We start from the raw sequence: 7,845 nt of genomic DNA on the forward strand, positions 1-7,845 counted from the left end.
GCCAGTCTTAGTATTCATAGTTATGGTTTCCTGTGTCTTCATAGTTTTTCCTAGTTTTACTTTCCCAGTTTAGTCATAATTTAGTTTGTCACTGCGTTTCTGCCTTATCTGCACTCCTTGTCACCGGCCACAATAAAGGCTCGCTTTCAGTTAAGTTTACTCCAGTCTACTCTCGTGTGTTCGCACCTGGGTCCACCACACACACCACCGCACGGTCTGCCTCCTCAGATCGTGACACTACTGGTATTATACAGCTAATATATATATTGTTTAGTATTAAGCTTTAATTGTTCCATATTCAGTTTTTCAGCAAAACTTGTTTGAGTCCATAAGAAGAGATTCATTCTTAAATCTGGAGGAAGATTTTTTTTTTTTTTTTTTTTTTTTTTTTTCCAGTAAATATTAATGTTAGCCCGCAACCTTGTTCCAGTTTTGAATTTTGGCCCACTGTGTATTTGAGTTTGACACCCCTGTTCTAAAATAAAGCCTTCAAATGTTAATTAATTTAATACTAAAAAATTATGCTTCAATAAAGGCACCATCAGCTAAGCTAGTTTTAGATTTCACAGCTAAACACTAGTGATGTGCGATACCAGTGATTTCCTTTCCGATCCAATACCAAGTAATATTCAGGGTGGTGATCCGATACTTTGTACAAAAACTTATTTTATTTATTGTATCTCAAATTATAGCATCATAATGATTACAGGACATCAGATTACTTGTTCTTATCACTTAATAATGCAGAGTTCATCATATAGAAATAAAAAAACCTGAAGTTGTGCGCTATTTGAACACCTGCCTGCCTGCAGCACTAAAGGACTCCGTGAGAGACGTCTGTCTCGCCCTAGCAGCACCTGTCCCTGTCCTTCTCTTCATTTCGCCTCAACATACGCTCGTCATATTCTGTGATATGATTTACTCTGAGGTGTTTGACAAGGTTAGTGATGTTGCCACAACCATACATGCCAACCCTGCCGATTTTTCCGGGAGAATCCCGAATTTCAGTGCCCCTCCCGAAAATCTCCCGGATTTCTCCCGATTTTCCACCCAGACAACAAAATTGAAAAACCATATCGCAGAATTCATAGCGTGGCCCAGCCAATTCCAGTTTACAACAATGACGGCAGCTACTTAGTTTTAATATGACTCTTATTTCTCTTTCTGGGTTGCAAAAAAACTTTATTTTATTTTAAACATATTTTCAGGTGAGAATGTAGCTGTGTAAACTTCAAATATCTGAGACGATCGACACATCGTTTTCAAACCCCCGCGGTCTTTCGCTACTCGGGTTAAACATGATATAGAAGTCACTTTGATAACTTAAAAATTTTATTGTTTGGCTTTTTCAGTGTTTTATTTGTTCGTGAGTAAATCGGTTTGGCTGAGATTAAAGTTATTAGATTAAATTAAATTTAACTTTATTAATCCCTCGGGAGGGTTCCTCCGGGTTTTTCACACAGCTGAATAACTGATTAAAAAGAAGTGTGAGACGGTCTAGAGTTTACGCCAGCACCCGGTTATATTTTAGATAGCAAGGAGCAGACGACAGAGTTTCATTCCACCGAGGGAGCTCATGACGTACTACTAGAGCTGGGCGATATAAGATTTTTTCATATCACGATATGTTTTTTTCATTTCAGGCGATCACGATATCTATCACGATATAAGCCAAATAACTATATTTGTAAGATTTAAATGTGCTGTTGCTCACAAGTAAAATGTGAAATAATCAGCAGCTTGTTTTTATTTAAATATTTATTTCCCATAATAAGTTCAACAGGGTAGATGTACTTAAGGAACATGAAACTTTTTCAGATAAATAAAGGCAAATATTGCAAACTACACAAAAGGCAGCCGCTAAAGCGTTTAAGTTTCAAAATAGAACAAATGAAACAGACTAAATTGTCAATTCCACTTAGAAACAAAATATTAATTCTAAAAATAAATCTTAGTTTGTTTTACAGAAGAACAGACAAAACTGACTAACTTTTGTCAATATCAAATAAACTGAGAACTAAAAGGAAATTCTCAATCTCTCCTTGTTGTATAGCTTAGCTTTTCAAACAGTTTTAACAGTTACTTTAGTCTGACAAAAGCCGAATGACGAATTAGCGCTTCCAGTCAGAGACTGAGGCTACGTCCACACGTACACGGGTATTTTTGAAAACAGAGATTTTCCGTTTTCGTTTTAAAAAATAATCCCGTCCACACATAAAGGGGGAAATGAAGGAAAACGCTGCTATGAACATGCCAAAGCAGCAGGTGGCGCTCGATTCCTAACCGTGCAGAAATGTTGGCCAATCAGAAGTCTAGAAGCCTCGGTGGGAAAAAGTAAACAAAGCTGGGGCATAGAAGCAGAACCGAGTCGTATGTGTGGAGGGACAGTAACTGTGTGTATATGTAAGCATTTAAACACTGCAGAGAGTAGAATTAACAGTATTGTAGAAATTCATTTCACCGAAACAATAACGTGGCGCACAGTGTGACGTCAAAAAATGCGCACACCTTTGACGCTGCGTTTTCTCCGTTTTTCTCGCCCACACGTAAATGCAAAAACGGAGTTTTCAAAAATATCCACCCTGGCCGGAGTTTTTAAAAATCTTCGTTTTCAGTGACCAAAAACGCCGTTTACGTGTGGACAAAAGGTGCAAACGCATAGCAAAATCTGCATTTTCAAAAATACCCGGGTACGTGTGGACGTAGCGCATGCACCAGTTTATTGTATTTCCAGACTTGCTTTCAGCACAATTTACAGTGCACGCTACTCTGTTTTTTGTCAGACTTGAAATAGCCGAAATACCTTCACACTACGGAACTTCTATGGCTCTTCCGTTCGACAATCTCTCCGGCGTTGGAACCATCATCTGTTTTCTCTTCGGTAACCTTCGGTCACGCTCGGTTGATTTTTCTAGTCGGCACACTCATTTCTTCCATTACCCGGGCGGTACGGTGGCTGGCTGCTTCCCAAACAAATACAGTACACATGTGCAGCTTGGCACTTGTGCTGTACGTAACAAGTCACGTGACGTAATGCTGCGGCTGTGATTGGTTCGGCTCTGCGCTACTTAATTAGGATTGGCCGTTCTTTTTTTTATTTTTATTTTTTTATTAAGAGGACAAGAGCAGCAAGGTCTATCGCGATAGTTTAATTTTTCTATCGAGAAAAAGTTATATCGCGATACATATCGTTATCGTTCTATCGCCCAGCTCTACGTACTACCCGGCTTTCTTTAGACCGCGAAGGCCAGGTCCTCAGGTGGAAGCAGCCTCTGAATTTTCCCTCGCTGTTTCCGGGCCGGCCAATAATAACGGTGACATTTAAGAATTTTATCCGATAAATAAACACTGCAAAATGTATTTATCACCCCCCCCCCAACAGCCCTTTTGAATTCTCAAGGTTGGCAAGTATGCCCACAACACCTCACTTTTTTGCCACATGTATGGCAAACCACGTCTCAGCTGTTTGTGGAGGTAAAATAGTTCACACAATTACGCTCAGCTATTGTTGTGCGTGTGCACGCCAGGGCCTGCGAGACATTTATACAGCCGTATTTCGCACATGACTATGAAAGATGGAAGAGGAAGTAGTTCCTTTGAATGTAGACAATCCGAATGTTATAGTTTCTTTCCATTGTGTCCCTGTTAATGATAAACTACAAATTTACCCTAAATTACTAAAATATCGATATTTTAATGTGAGAATCGATTCTAGAACATAAATGATTGGTATCGGAGGAATCGATATTTCAGGATCGATCCGCACATCACTACTAAACACTTTAAACTGAGTCCTCAGCTGAAGTTCTGTAAACTCATGGGGCAAAGGGGATTTTCTATTTAACTTTTCAATTTTAAACAGGTTAAAATGATTTGCCATAGTTGAAAGACTTTCCTCAGCCTCTTAACAAAGCAGATGAGTGCTAAAGAAGTACTGGAATATGAACATAAGCATAAAGGTAGACAAAAGAGACAGGCACACACAGACATCAGTCTTATGATGAATAAGGAGATGAGAGAGATAACTCGTATCACAGGTGGAGGGGAGCTCAAACTGCATGGCAGCTCATTAAGACAAAGTACCTTGTGCTTTCCTGCTATACTCATCGCTGTCGTTGCTTGTCATCAGACTGTCAGCGCTCAGCGTGCATCAGAAGATAATGTCACTAATTTTACAAAGAAGGGAACTAAAGACAGAAAAGAAGCTCTCTGTGTTAATGAGACAGATTTTAGAAAACAACTGTGTCAGAACAAAAGAAGAAGTCCTATTTTAGAAAAGAGAAATTTCAGCAAGATGAAACCGTGTACAGACAACAGGTAAACAATTTTGGTCATAATAACTTTTATTTTTGATGTCTTTTGAGTAAGAAGGCATTAAACAACATATAGTTTATAACTAAACGCCTAAGTAACAAGAAAAGTACAAACTAGGACAGGAGGAAACTGACAGGAGGCAAGCTGGGATACAGAAGATGGGATGACTCATTACTGCATGACTGTCTGCTCCTTAGAAACTGTTTAAATTTTTTAATGATCAAACTATGTTTTTTTTCTGTTGTTGTTGCTGCGTGGTGAGGCAATTGTGCAAAATATTTTCCAAGTAAGACTTTGTAATTCTCCACAGACATTAAGCCAGATCATTGTGAGATTTCATGAGTTCATTATGAGTATGAGGAGCTTGGTCTTGTTTCCCTGTTAATGTATGAATGAAATAGTTCTCCTGAGATTGCTACATTTGTGAGACCATGACAATAGTCAATAGCCATTTCAGTCAATGTGAAGCTTGATGTGGAGCTCACAGCAGTGTTTTCAGCTACTATGAATGCTGCCATAGTAACAGTGACAGTGTGATGATAAGCAAGTGTAATGTTTATCACCTTCACCATTTTTATGTTTGGCACGTTGGCAAAAAAGTACAGCTAAGGCTGATTCATGATTCATTGTAAGGTATGTACAAATTCTGATTTATGTTTATTATTGTTTGAAATTGACATGAGCGCTTAAATTTATCATGAAAATATGCCAGATTTAGCCACACAAGCTATTTTTTGTCTGTAGTTCCTGGCGGTTTGATCGAAGACAGAAATGTAATTAACATAACACACATATTTTATAGATTTAAAGAAAGAAGTAAAGCATGTCATGTTCTTTATTTCTGTGGGTGTATGTGCCACCTGATAGTACTTTTCCTGAGGGCTGTTCTACTGTTCCCCCTAGAAGGTGCTCTGTTAAATGTAGATTATTTTGATTTTGGTGAAAGTTGAGAGTTTTTTATGTTCTTTTTTTAGACCATATAGAATATCTGTAAATTTAATAAACCATATCTTGTTTAAATTTTTGTAATGATGAAACAAATTTGACTTTTTATGCAACAATTTCAAGGCCTGCTTAAAGTCTTTTTATTGACTGTAGTCCAGCTTGTGTTAGTGAGAGAATAGTTCATATGACAGGGAATCATGGCATTGATTTACATTTTTGAGGCTTTAGTCGTTAAATTGTTTCTAATATATTTGACCCTATTGACTCTATCAATGCTTCATTCATCCAATATACATCCTTTGCTCTTGAATGTTTAAGAGAAGAAAATATTATATGAATTTTAGAATCAGTCACTTCTCTAAAAGTCAGCATCTGACTTTGAGCCTTAAAAAATCTAAAGTCAGCTTTAGTATTTAGAATAATTTAAGTCAGCTTTAACGTTTTGATGAAAAAAAAAAGAAAAAAAAAAGGCTGTTGTTGCCACTATAATTTGATCACGATTCACACTTCTCCCGTTTTGTTAAACCACAGGCATTGTATTTCCCTGCCAGGGGTGGATCCAGAGAAATTTTCTTAGGGTGGCATGAGGGTGGCAAAGAAATCAAATGGCGTGGCAAAATCAAAGCCCCTTTTTTTTTCAAATACATATGCAGGTGGTTATATATGATTATAATGATTCAAATGCAGTAAGTATACACGTTTTTCATATAAATATAGTCTATCCGGTTGTTCAGTCTGACGTCACTAGCCGTGTCTGGGTCTAAACTCCGCTGCAGGTCCATATATCAAACGATCACTATGGCATTACTGAGAGTTGAAAAACTGTCTAAAGTCTTTCATCTTTAATAAAATGATCAGTGTTCTGCTCTACCAGGTGTAACAATTGAGTTTAACATCCAGGCATCCATGAAAACGGAATTTATGACATTTAACGGAGTTAGAAGTTAGCAGGGAGTTAGCTCGCTAGCTTCTATCTAAATACAATATAGCATGTCCTGACTGCGGGGTTTTGGAAACAAATTAAAACGTACAGCTCTGTTATCACTTCCAGCATAAATGAAGACAGAAAACTAAACAGCAGTGACGTTTGTAGGGTTACTGAAGTTGGGCTAGCTGGTATATAATGATGTGCTACGTGACCGCTAGCAACACAGCTATGTTAGCATAATATAAACAAGCTAACTTTTTTCCCACTCGATAAAAGTTAACGTGAGTGTTCTCGGTGGTCAGGAACAAATGTAATCGCATGGCAGGATGCTGTAAAAGGACCAAACTTCAGCCAGGAGAACAACTGAGATAATCCATCCTCAATACGAGGTTAGTCATTCATGGGCTGGGCTGTAGTTACATCCTAAGGTTTTAAAAACTGAGCTTAAATAAATGATTAGCGGTAATAAAAGCCGAGGGAGGTCAACAGGGATCACTGACTGTTTTAGGAGCTTTTTGAGATCAAATAGAAGAAAATACAAAACATTAAACATGTTAACAACACAAAAGCCATATTAAACGCAGACTACTTTAGACCCGGAAGTAGGATTCGTCGCGTCATCACTGAACAACCGGATAACTTAATTATTGTCTGTAGCCCACATAATTACACACTTTAGTTACATAAAACATGTGAGTTTTGATCTCATGTACTGTATAGCCTGTATAATAAATAAATACGTAGCCCAATAACTATAAAATCCAGAAAGCTACACAACATGGGGCAGTTCAGTTACAAACACAAGTCTAACTTAGGTTTCACACTGTTTTTTTGTTAGAAAACAATCACATTGTTACATGCTTAAATTACACAAAATGTCAGAAATCTGCACTGTCATGAACAAAAATTTAAACCTAATTTTCCATGATTTGTTGGATTAACCCACTAAGGTCTGTAATACAACCGGCCATTTTTGATTCCTTTTGAGTTTACGCTTGTAGTTCACTCTCAAATTGTTTCATTTTGGTTTCTTTTCCCCTTACCTTGTTTGGTATCATTCTTTTCAGCTCAATTGAATTCAGTTGTTTTTTTCACTGACATATTGCATTAGTATTACTGATCTGAAATCACACAAAGAACTTAAAATCCTAGTAGTATTTTTTACTGTAAAAAAAACCCCCACAGACATGTTGAGTGAATTTTTATAACTTGAAATGCAAATATAAAATGTACATTTTGTAAACATTTAAACAAACTATTTATCTAAAAATGCAGCCAATACACCTGCAGTTTTTTTCATTTTGCACAACCATTTAAAAATATTACTAAAACTAAAATGAGAGAACAATCAGGTGTTGCAATCCGGTTGTTCAGTCTGACGTCACTAGCCGTGTCTGGACCTAAACTCCGCTGCAGGTCCATATATCAAACGATCACTATGGCATTACTGAGAGTTGAAAAACTGTCTAAAGTCTTTCATCTTTAATAAAATGATCAGCGTTCTGCTCTACCAGGTGTAACAATTGAGTTTAACATTCAGGCATCCATGAAAACTGAATTTATGACATTTAACGGAGTTAGAAGTTAGCAGGGAGTTAGCTCGCTAGCTTCTATCTAAATACAATATAGCATGTCCTGACTGCGGGGTTTTGGAAACA

This window comes from Rhamphochromis longiceps, linkage group LG7 (genome assembly GCF_057381845.1).
Source record: "Rhamphochromis longiceps isolate RC_006_pf linkage group LG7, R_longiceps_female_GT1.1, whole genome shotgun sequence".
Lineage (NCBI taxonomy): Eukaryota > Metazoa > Chordata > Actinopteri > Cichliformes > Cichlidae > Rhamphochromis > Rhamphochromis longiceps.